General features: G+C 38.8%; 1 long non-coding RNA gene across 1 annotated transcript; it reads left to right on the top strand.

The window, feature by feature from the left end:
* Positions 1-4,988: 4,988 nt before the first annotated feature.
* LOC132956730 (uncharacterized) lies at positions 4,989-7,181 on the top strand. Its single transcript, XR_009666079.1, has 5 exons — positions 4,989-5,166; positions 5,242-5,415; positions 5,801-5,897; positions 5,997-6,083; positions 6,233-7,181. It is a non-coding gene; the product is annotated as an uncharacterized LOC132956730 (long non-coding RNA).
* Positions 7,182-12,436: the final 5,255 nt, after the last annotated feature.

Genomic DNA, 12,436 nt, shown 5'->3' with positions numbered 1-12,436 from the left:
AGTTCTGATAGTGTGTGGTGTGCAACGAGACACGTAACTCAGCACACCACACACTGAGCGATTCATTCACCAACAACCAGAGTCTCCACTCTTGAATCAATCATGATGTTCAAGCTAAATGTGGCTAGCTTGGGCGCTGAAAGCCTTGTATCGGTATCGGTATCGTATTGTAGTGGTTATGACGCAGGCCCTATGCATAGAGGAAAAAGTCCTCAGCACAGCGGCCGTGGGTTTGAATCCGACCTCGGCCCTTTGCTTCATGTCTTCCCCCCCTCTAAGTGCAAAAAAATCTAAAAAAACAGATGAGTGCTGCGCTCTTATAAGACTGAACTTGACTAAGATTGAACAAGTATCAGACGTCTGCATTCTCAGACTTTAATTGGAAGTTACAGGAAATAGAACATATTTTTTCTATTTTTGTTCTTTTTTCTTTTAACCTTATACTGTGCTGAGATTAGCTTCTACTATGTCACTGTGATTGTCATGTTATCATCGCTGCAATTGTCCACATGGCTTTTTGTTAGAGCCTTTTATTTGTCTTCAGGTGTTCTAAGTGTATCAAGGCGGGATGTGGCTGGACCCCAAAGGGCTGCTCCTGGGCAGATCAAGGAGTGGGAGATGTAATTATGCATTTTTTCATGTTTATGTTTACAGTTCATATTGCATACTGTATGCTTGTTTGAACATAAATGCAAAAGAAGCACACATTACAAATGAAAAACTACAAGCCACGTGTACAACGTAGTAATAGGGCCACGTTGAATAAATGTTTTTTTTTTAAACATTTTTGATTAATGTTTTAAATTAACAAGAATAAATAAAGTTGTTCATTTACAGTATTACATTTTCTAAATGGATTTAAATTGGGATATGGTTAAAGTTACTGTTCTGAAAGGTTATATCAGAAGAGCAGCCTGCACTAAAATTACGAAAGAATCCTCAAAGCCATTTCTCTGCGACAAAAGAGACAATTTCCTCTTTCTTCAAGTCAGTGTGGGTCTTTCTTCCACAGAAAAGCCACAGTGTCTTGAAATATCTTTTTTAGTATTTCCTTATTTGTGAAACCTTTACTAAAGTATAACTTCACAAGATGCCCCCCGTTCCTCGTTTTTTGTACAGGTGGCTGCTGCTCTTCTGATATAGACTAAAATAACAACTTAATACTGGTATAGTTACAACTTAATTGTCGTCAATTTGCAACTTTATTCTAGTAAATTTATGACTTAATTAATTTATTAAATTTAGGACTATATTCTAGTCAATTTGCGACTTTATTCTCGTAAATTCACGACTTTATTTTAGTTAAAATACAACTTTATTCTTGTAAATTTACTACTTTATTCTAATCAATTTACTACTTCATTCTAGTCAATTTACGAATTTATTCTTGTAAATTTACTACTTTATTCTGGTCAATTTACTACTTTATTCTAGTTAATTTACGACTTTATTCTCGTAATTTCACGACTTTATTCTCATAAATTTACGTCTTTATTCTTGTAAATTTACGACTTTCTTAATTTACCACTTTATTCTCATAATTTCCGAGATTATTCTTGTAGAATTACAAGAATAGAACACAAGACGGCTTTAACATTTTTTTCATGTTTATTTTGCTTTTTATACATTTATCCAACTACGTTAACCCAAACCCTTAAAATGTTTTAATTTCACTTTCTCCTGCAGGACAGCGTTTGCCATCAGATGGAGTCATCAATGAACTTTGTAAGTCTGAACCGTAACTCTCACACACTTCTCAAGTGGTTTTTACTTCATTCATATTCAGTGAAGATATACGCTTTCACAGAAGGAAACACATTAAACAAACATATTTTCCTGTCAGAGACCACAGATCTCCTCCATCAGTCCCAGTGTTGTAACTTTCTACGGCAGAAACCATGCAGTGATGAAGGGAAGTAACCTGAGTCTTGTGACCCGAGTGAGGATCCAGGCAGACTGCATGACACACGAGTGAGTTAGTTCACAGATGACTTTAATACGGTGACCTCTATTAACAGATATCTGCATGCAAATACAGATTTTTACTTTTTGAATGTTGAACATTTTGCTTTATGCTGTATAGCAAAAGCTTATCAACGTTCTTTCCCACGACTTCTTGGAGTGCAGCACGCTAATGCTCCCCACAAAACCCTGAATTTGGGATTAACCACAAGTACTGTATCCAGACAACTGGCCTTAAAAACAACGGCCAGATAAGTATTGGGAGAAATGTGCTGTATTGTTATATACCATAAAAGCTATTCCAGAGAAACGAGAAGTAAAATCCGACCATCTGCCTTTTTTCGAGATGCTATACACACACATGCACAAACAGGATCCTATGGACATGCACTAATGGAGAGATGTCAGAGTGAGGGAGCTGCCCACAGAGAGCACTCCTCAGCTGATGGGTCAGTCCGCTGCCTTGCTCTAGGGCACCTCTCTTATCATTAGTCATTGTTCCGCAGAGACTAAATTGTTGTCAGGCTACAGTTAATGGTTCAAGGTGGGATATATAATAGTTCCATTAGAATTCTTGTGTGTGAAGCTGTAGACATCTTGCATCATTTGCATGAATTCTGTTTTCACTGATGTTTTCAACAAAGGTTTTGACCTCAGTGAGACTAACTCTCTCTCTGTCCCTCTGTGTGCGCTCTGGTCAGGTCTCCTGTTTGGGACAACACCGGGGAAAATCTTACCTTCCACATTCCCAGAGTGGAAATGAAAGGCAATGCCAAAGTATGTGTTCTCCTCCCAGATGGTAGTTGCCATGGCAGCACAAAAATCAACTATGAGTCAGCACCATCCTGCACCATAATTAGCCCCAGCAGCACCTGGTTCAGGTATGTTTTTAGAACTGAAGACATGATAACGAATCCAAACAGAGAGACTTTGATTAACAAGGCTTCTCTGAGGATAAGACATGACTGTAACATCAAACTTGTTTACTTCCTGTTTTAGTGTCGTTTCTTGGCATTTGATTTAAAAAAAATCACATTATCTGTAATATATATCTTTAAAAAATGTTGTGTAAGGAAACTTGATGCAATGTGGTTTTAAAGTAATTTCTCATTTTAATCTCGGCCTCACATCGGGGTGTCCCTTATCTCGATTTAGTCGAATCTGATTGGTCAGATTCTGTCTTTAAGTGACTGATCATGTAATGTTTTTTTTTGTTTCCGCTGAACACATTTCAATATTTTCTGTAATAATTCATTGATATGAATTTTTTTGACTGAGTCATCAAAATAGGGCAGTATTCAGCACTGACCGTTTGATTGACACCTCATTCGGCCAATTAAGACCTTCCATCCATCCTGTTGGAAGCCTATAATAGCCAATGATAGCCTGAGTTGAAAGGAGGTGCCTACCCCTGTTCTGATTAGCTATAGCCGACTAATTGCACGTAACTGTGCCTGTGACTGACGTTTCTCGAAGTCAATAAAATTTAAAAATTTTAAATGAACACATGAATATGCTACTCCAACCAATGGCCCACATCCTGAACAGCAGTAAGTGTGTTTCTAACACTAAACCCCTGCTCCAGCAGTACTCCGGTTCCGATAATTTTCCGAAGCATATTCTGAAACTGCAGATTGTCAGTTTCAGAAGAGAGAGTGTGCTAGTACGCCCAACTGTTCAAGAACATCATTCAGTTTTTTTGGGTGTGCCTGGATCGGCATTTTAGGCTAGTTTGACGTGATCTGAAAGGGGTTTTAAATAACCAGAGCGATTCATCGAGGCAGCAGGATGATTGGTTGAGAAAGGTCGTGGCAGAATCTGGATGGATTATTACTAAATGAGTAAACGCCCATAATCAGGTGGTAGAGAGGGAGTGGCTAAATTCAATGAAGAAAATGGAATGAATGTGTGAGAGAATATCACCAGTCTTCCTCCTTGAACTTACACTGAGCTCCATTTAGTCATAATCCACAAGGAAAACCATAATATTTTTCCGATTTCTGAATGGGAAAATCCCACCAACATAAACACAGCAAAGACACCATGTTCAGTGTGAATGGGCTATTTTGTTTTCAAGCCAAAAGCCGGCCCACAATCATACAGCATATGGCTATAATGATGAAAATGGTGAACAATACCTTCTCTGGTTTCTGAAGGGTTCACATTTTGGTTTTTTTCTTGTTTTTTTCTTTCTGTGTTCTGTAGTGGGAACAGAAAGATCACACTAATGGGATCCCACCTGGAATTTGTGGAAGCTGTCAAACACAGCAAAATCCTGCAGGAAGCCCGACTTCCCAGAAACATCAACTATCAGGTCTGTGGACAAACACATAGTCAGAGTTGCATTATAATTAACATAAATGATGTCATGTTACAAATGATCTGAACTAAAGGGGTAAAAATGATTCTGTTAAATACTGAAATGTTATTGTCTTACATGGGCAAACGTTAATAATAATCAATTGCACTTAAGGTTAAATGACTTTGATGGATGCAGTCTCAACCTAGCTTTAAATCCATTTAGCAACAGGCGGTTTGAAATAATTTCTCTCTGTGTAAAGCCTGGCTGAAATCTTCCATGGTCATCGGGTATTTGTGGTCGTCCCTGTTATTGTTGTGTTTAGTTTGTAGCTGCTAATCTGGGAATCTGTAGCATGTGACTTGTAATGTAATGTTTTCTAAATGATCAGAACGTAGCAAAATGAACATCCATGTATTCTTAACTGCTTTCATGCATTGTGAAAATACAACAGTGTTTTGAGATTTCTTTTAATAGGACTTTGAATACTTTTGAAAAGCAAGCACTCCTGTACTTTGACTCCAGTAATAATGTGACCGAGCAACTTTCTCTTGTATTGGAGTCATATTTAACCAGGAGTATCTCGACTTTGACTCGAGTCATGAAGTTGTGTACTTTGTCCACCACTGCTTAAAATCCTTCATCTTGCGTTATTTCCTTCATTAAGCTGAATAATCCTGACCACATTACTTAATATGTTGAATATAACAATGTTTTTTTAACAGACTCTCACCTATGACTCGCCTGCAGCTACAAACGCTTACTGGACTTTTTCGAGCACTTTGTCTCTGAAAGTAGCAAATGAAACCTTGCCCTGTTCCACAACAATAACCTACTACCCAGACCCTGAGTTTACAAGCTTCTCTTCTACACTGACAGGGTACAATGTCCGCATCACCATACAGGTAATTTTAGCACAAATGTTATAAACTAGGAAATCGACAGTTTGAAATCCGCTCATGTCTTTGTTTTCGTTTCAGAAAAAGGCAGACAAACTAGGGATGAACATAACAGAGTTGTTTGTGTGGGGCATTCATGAAGAAAACCGACACCCCTGCATCATGGTGGACCAAGAAACCAATGATGAGACTGAGATTGAATTTTTCACCTGTGAGATCCGAAACACTCGCATTGCTACATTTCAGGAGTTAGAGGTAAAACTTTCAGGCATATAACACTAAGTATGACATGAGATGAGATATCTTTATTGTCACTGTACAAGTACATCGAAATATTGTTGGAGCAAGTCTGTAGATGCCTAATATCAGAAAATATACAAATATACAAATACTAAAGCCAAATATTCAAATAAGAAATACAATTAAATAATACGATATAGTATACAATATACAATTAATTTGCAGGTGACAGGTATAAAATAAATATATTGCACTTAGTTATGCAGGACTCGGGGGGGGGGGGGGGGGAATGAAATGCAAATGTTATTGTAGTAAATGTAGTTGTACAGAAGACCTCAGAAGAATATGTGTTTCCTTTATGTTCCTTTCAAATATGTGTGTGATTATTCCTTTATCCCAGATAGAGTTTGGACACACAATGGTGAACCTTAAATTGGTAACAACGTTGTACATTGTGATGCTGCTACGCCTTGTGCTGATACCTGTCGTTCTAATTGGTAAGTACACAAAGTGTGGGGAAGTGATTTGACCTATGCAGTCACAGGAATGTTTTTTTTTTTTTAATCTAGTTCATGTGTGCTTGGTTTTTCATTCAGCTTTAATAGTGATCATCTGCTGGAGCATACAGAAGAAGTTCACCTAGAAGAATAAGACGGTTGTGGAGGACCTTGAGCTGAGACAAGGTCAGTGTACAACTTTCACAAACAGGATAACTGTAGTCTGCAGAGAAAATGGTTTTATATGAAAATTTAAAAAAATGAGTGTGTGTGTGGAATATGAAAGAGGTTTACTTAGTGTAGCACACAGTTATTGTTTCCTCTTTTTTTTGTAGTTGTCCTTCCAAATCCATCATCATCTGATCACTAGCACCTGTGGGCTGGAAAAAAAGGATCGTACCAAGTTCCTTCTACTCTCTCCTACACTGGAGCAAAGATCATCTGCATGGTGTCAGACACCACTCTACACAATCTTTGTGCATTTCCAACTTTTTGTTTCAATTATTAACGTTTAACTTTTTTGCTGGTTGAGTCTTAAGCAGTTATATAATAGCCTTTTAAGACTCTATTCTGCAACAGCACTGTAACTAAGACCTGCCGTCATTACCACTTTTTTATATTTTTAGAATTTAGGGGGGCCTATGCCTTCATTTAGACAGTTGATAAAGTAGGAAATTGGGAGAGAGAGGGAGAGTGGGGAATGAAAATGGCAAAGCGTTGAGGGTCAGGATTGAAGCTTGAAAAGGGGTTAAGAAGTTGCATGCTCATGAATCTTATCCATTTCATTTCAGGCAGTCCTTCATCATATGTTTATCAGGCAATTTTATAGCAAAGAAGAGGGATAGGATTTATCAGAAAGATTTACAATCATTCAATTTTTATCATTCAACCATTTTCTTATAGAGCTATGAAGTTTATATACAAACTTAAAATCGGAGGAGACTTTTCAAAAAGAGCAGGTAACTTAACTTACAGACAGGGACATCTTGCAAGCCAAACATCTTTAAGTTAGAGTGGGGTCAAGGGTTCCTTTCTTGAAAAAAGATGGGAAGAATGATGCCATTTTCTACATTTTGAAACTTTTATAATCAAAGACAAAATGTGTATTGTTTCCCGATGAGTCTGTGGAAACCTCATTAATATCATTGAAAATTCCTCACATGCTAATTGCTAATTTCTTTGTAATGTTCTTTTTCTTCAAAAGATCTCTTTAATACTTTAATATTATGTATCATTACGGAATATTATTGTATTGAATAAAGAATTGGTTTTTTTTAATGCCAAGATATGAGAAAAATCCTGTCTGATTTTTTAAAGTAAAAAGAAAACAAGTGAGGTCTTCTGTACTAATTCTACATTTTGTTGTGACATACAGTCAAGGATATTAATGTCATGATTTGGTTTTGTATTTGAGTTTCCCTGTTTTATCCCAGTGTTGTTTGTTTCCCTTGTGTGTTAATGTTCCCTAGTGTTGCTGGTTTTTCCCTTGTGTGTTTCCTAGTTTTGTCTTCAGTGTTTTCTGTTTTATTTTGTCATTTATTATCCTCATGTATCTCTGTGTTCTGGTGTGTTTTGTTAGATTCTTGAGTTCTGTGTGTCTGTTTCATGATTTAGTTTGTCCTCAGTGTTTCTTGTATTCCTGCCTGTGTGTTTCCCTGTGTGATTGCCCTGATTGTCCTCACCTGTGTCTTGTTAGTCTCACCTGTGTCTGGTTACCCTGTGTCTATTTAGTCTCTGTGTGTCTTCTGTTCCGTGTCAGTTCATTGTTGTAAGTTGCCAGTGTTGTTTGTCGTATGTTGGAGTGTTAGTGTTTCTCAGTGTTTCTCAGTGCTTCTCAGTGCTTGTCAATTTTTGGATTTTCTCAGTTTGGACATTTTGATCGTTGGTTTTAGTTTTTTGTGTTTTTGTTTAAATAAATAATTTTTGGTTTCTGCACTTGGGTCCACCTCCCTTGTTTTACACACCGAACCGTAACAATTAATGCACAATGTTATCGCACATAAAATATAATTTCCCTTTATAGTTGCCCATGCTGATGCTGGAGGGGATCATGAGACATGACGTGCACATGGTTGTAAGTGTGACATATAAAAGCTCATAAAGCTGGCTCTGCGCAGGCAAAGTGATGTTGTAGTTTCATCCAATGTTATTTGGCTTCTCTGTTATTTGGTGTTTGGTGTGAAGCAAACTTAAAAAGAAAGTTGAAACAAATTGAGAAGTTGTACGCTAAGCTTTTTTTTCTGTGATGGAAACCACAGAAAGATTCTCCACAGCTTCTCGTCATCCTGTTTCTGGTTTTGTGCAGGAAACTGTTAGATAGCATCTGATGGTGATGGTGAGAGCTCTCACGCTGCAGATTGCCGCAGGAAGCGTGGACTGTGTCACGGAGAAAGGCTCAGTACACACTCAGCAAGGTCTGGCTGCTGTGGCAGGCTCAGGACTTCACCTCCCTGGTACACAACACAGACACACACACACTTACTTTGGTGGGTGAAAGGGACACAGAGATGAGGATGTATTCATACACAGCCGTGGCCAAAGGTTTGGAGAATGACATAAGTATTGGTTTGCTGCTTCAGTGTTTTTAGATCTTTTTGTCAGATGTTACTATGGTATGCTGAAGTATAATTATAAGCATTTCACCATCGTCAAAGGCTTTTATTGACAATTACGTTTATGCAAAGAGTCCATATTTGCAGTGTTGACCCTTCATGCTTCCCCCTGACATGCTGTCAATCATCTTCTGGGCTTCTCACATCCTGACGAATGGCAGCCCATTCTTGCATAATCAATGTCAGAATTTGTGGATTTTTGTTTGTCCACCCGCCTCTTGAGGATTGACCACAAGTTCTCTGTGGGATTGAGTTCATTTTCATGGCAAAGAGGGACTTCGCAATTAATTGCAATTCATCTGATCACTTTTCATAACATTCTGGAGTACATGCAAATTGCCATCATAAAAACTGAGTCAGCAGACTTTGTGAAAATTAATATTTGTGTCATTCTCAAAACTTTTGGCCACTGCTGTACATACTGTATGTGTGATTTTTAACACACCTGGGTGTAGACATGTGTTTACACAGTGCAGTGTGTGGACATGTGTGACACTTTATGTTCAGGCTTCACAAAGAATATCATCTATTTCTTTAACAGGGCAAGATTTGTTTTTGTCTCTTAATACTGCTTTTCTTGTCCACTAAAAGGGGTTAAAGATACATTTGAAGAAGCTATTTATTTTTAGGACTGAAGGCCACTCTTTCTATATGACTGTCTCTGGGAGTTTACAAGAGATGTGTTATAGCGCCATCTTCTGATGGGTTTATGCAAACATGTTCTATGCAAATTAAGTGTTCATCAGTCAATAAATCAACATGAATATCCTTTAAAATCAAAACCAGAAGTAGTTTATGACATTTTAGATGTTTAAAAAGTCTAGGCTGTGTTTTTTTTCTTCAAAATATTAATCGCATGGATTCAACAACATCCAATTTGAGCAATCCCTTGGCAACAGTGACAAAGTTTTTTTTTATTTGAGTGAATTTAGCCTTTAGAAAACCGAATGCATTCATGGACAGCAATCTGCCATATCTGGTTTGGTGACAGGAGCCACGAGTACCCCAGAGGTCTAAGCTTATAGCAGAACAAGGAGGGGCTGGCAGAACTGATTCAGCTTCCATGTTTTAAACCAGGGATGTCAAAGTTCTATTGGGTCGGGGGCCAGATTTGTTCAAATGAGACCTCAAGTGGGCCGGACTAATTTTGCCAACATCACTATAACTCAACACATGGATATATAGGCTAATGTATGATTGTATAGAAAACTTTAACATTAACATTAAGCAGAGGGGTTAACTCTGTCATTGCAAACTCCATGTTGGCACATGGAAATATTTAAATATACAACATTACAGAAGAAAGCATCAATAATTATGTTTTCTTTGAGATTATTATAATATATTTAAATATTGCTGTTCAAGGTTATAGAAACTTTGACTCAGGTTATTCTACCTGCCCTGGGATCAGTGCATTAGAGAGAGAGAGAGAGAGAGAGAGAGAGAGAGAGACTTTAGATCTGTGTGTGTCAGGCCACAGCACCGTTTGCACTCGTTAAGGTTCATTACAGATAAAACCTGCTCACATGAATATGTTGTCACAAACAAACAGAGTGTCTTTGATGCAAAGACCGAAGTTATCTTCAGGTATTTTAGTGTTAGGCATTATAAAATTATAACATGTTTCCAAACCAACAGACTTGAATTGATCCTTCAGCGTTGCGCACTGCAGTCTGATCAGCTCTGTGTGGAGTTCACCTTCTTCAACTAAGTAAACTCAGTTAAACGACTTTTGATATGAGTCTGGCAGTCCGTTCTTCTACGTGTCCGCACTATCGTGATCTAACTCTGTCACTGACTTTTTATGCGCCATGAATCTGTGCCATCTCCATGCGCAATTCGAGGAAGCATTTTAGCGCTGCTCCTCGGTTAAACCAGCGGACCTCTGTATGATCAGGCAGCCTGTGCGTGATATCGTATTTGGATAAGAATGAAATGTTCAGTAATAGTTATATTTTTACGGTCTGATGAAAGCTGGTGATAAAGGTGCAACAGCAGGCTACTGCATTTAGAAGTGATGTCGCGCTGAAACTTTTAGGTGATCAACACAACACGTTCACCTCTTGGTGACCTAAAAATTAACCATATGTAATTAAAATCAGTTAATATTCATTTTAATTTACTGTTTTTACAATAACCAGAGGTAAAACTAGTCGGTCGATGCATCAGGCTAAACGCCGGTGTCCGCAACCTACACTTAGTCTGGATGTGAGGAGATGGTCTGGGCCATTACGCATGGCGGAGAGGATTGTTTTTTATTTGCACGAGCTGCTCATTGTGGCTCACTCCATAGGAAGCTTTGTTATTATTACTCAAACTTTTGTTTTACATCAGTGAAGACAGGAGAAACTGGTAAGAAGTGTGGACAGAGCTGAAGACCGTCAGGATGCGCGCGCAGTGCAGCGGTGTGTCTGTCGTTAAGTCCCGTAGCTCTGATACGACTCTGGCAACTTGTGAGCAAATAAAACTAAAGAAATATCGCTCCTTCGATCTCTATTGAAAACCTGCATTCTGTGTCACCTCTCTCAGGTGTTCAGTCTGTTTTCTGATGTGATGTATTACCAGCGTAAAGCAGGAGCAGCTCGTGATACTCCCTGCTGAGAAGATAGTTCAAAGTGCCCCGTTTAATTAATATTCGTATCATGATATCAACCTTTACGTCGCTCATTTTATATAGGTTTTAATACAATACGTATTACAAATATTTAATTTATAAAAAAAATCGCAAAATATATTTCAATACATTTCCTCCTTATTCCCAAAACGTCTCGCGGGCCGGATGAAACCTGCTGTCCGGCCGGATACGGCCCGCGGGCCGTATGTCTGACGTCCCTGTTTTAAACCTACCCTACAACACAGAGACGTTGGTTGTCCTCTGTGAAACAAACTTACATATTAATATTATTCCACACAAGCCATGCTTGAAGGCTATGCCTCCCATACTACTTTTGGAGACTTGATGTAAGCCTGGATTCTGCTAGCACAATGTTCTCGGGTAATAGAGTGACATGATCTTTAATAATTAATGATGGGTTTAATCTTTGATTCTGATGTTTCAGATGTGAGAGAGTTTGTAGCGACTTCGGTTGTGAAGCGGAGGGTCGCCCGTTCAAGTCCGGATATGGACAAGGTCTGGAAATTGGTGTGGTAGCTGGAGAAGTGCCAGTTCACTGGAGCACTGTCAAGGTGCCCTTGAGTCAGGAACCAAAACTCAAATTGCTCTGGCGCTCTTTCAAGTGCAACCCCTCACTCTAACATCTCTTCATTATTGGGGCAGCGGTAGCTCAGTCTGTAGGGACTTGGGTTGGGAACCAGAGGGTCACCGGTTCAAGTGCGGACCAAGCATTGAAGTTGGTCTGGTACCTGGAGAGGTGCCAGATCACCTCCTGAGCACTGCAGAGGTGCCCTTGAGCAAGGCACCAAACCCCCTCCCCACCACCAGCTCCATCATTCTGACATCTCTCCCTTAGTGCATGTCCACAGGATCCTGTTTGTGTGCATGTGTGTATATACTTCAGCCTATGTGTGTGTTGCATGACTACAGAGTGTAAAAACTGAAATTTCCCCTTGCAGGGATCAATAAAAGTAAATCTTAAATCTTCATTAGTGCATATAGGATCCTGATTGTGTATTTTGGCCAATGTGTGTGTAGCATGTCTCAATAACAGTGTAAAATTAATTTCCCCTCATGGGATTAATTAAGGATTTCTTCTTCGTCTTCTTAATGAATTGCTATTCAGTGCATAAATGTAAGTGGTGAGTGTGGTGGGAGAGGAATAAATATTCTGTAGTTGGGCGTTACATCAACAACTTGCTTCAGACGCAAACCAGTTATGAACTATCAACGCCTCTAAACTTCATGTCAAAAACTGTCTTTAAGCTGTGAGGTAGTCTGGCATTTTTCTTTCACACTGGCCCCTTACAATC

This window comes from Labrus mixtus, chromosome 22, assembly GCF_963584025.1.
Source record: "Labrus mixtus chromosome 22, fLabMix1.1, whole genome shotgun sequence".
Classification (NCBI taxonomy): domain Eukaryota; kingdom Metazoa; phylum Chordata; class Actinopteri; order Labriformes; family Labridae; genus Labrus; species Labrus mixtus.
Note: the sequence above shows the minus strand (reverse complement) of the source record. Positions and strands in the feature narration are given on the sequence as shown.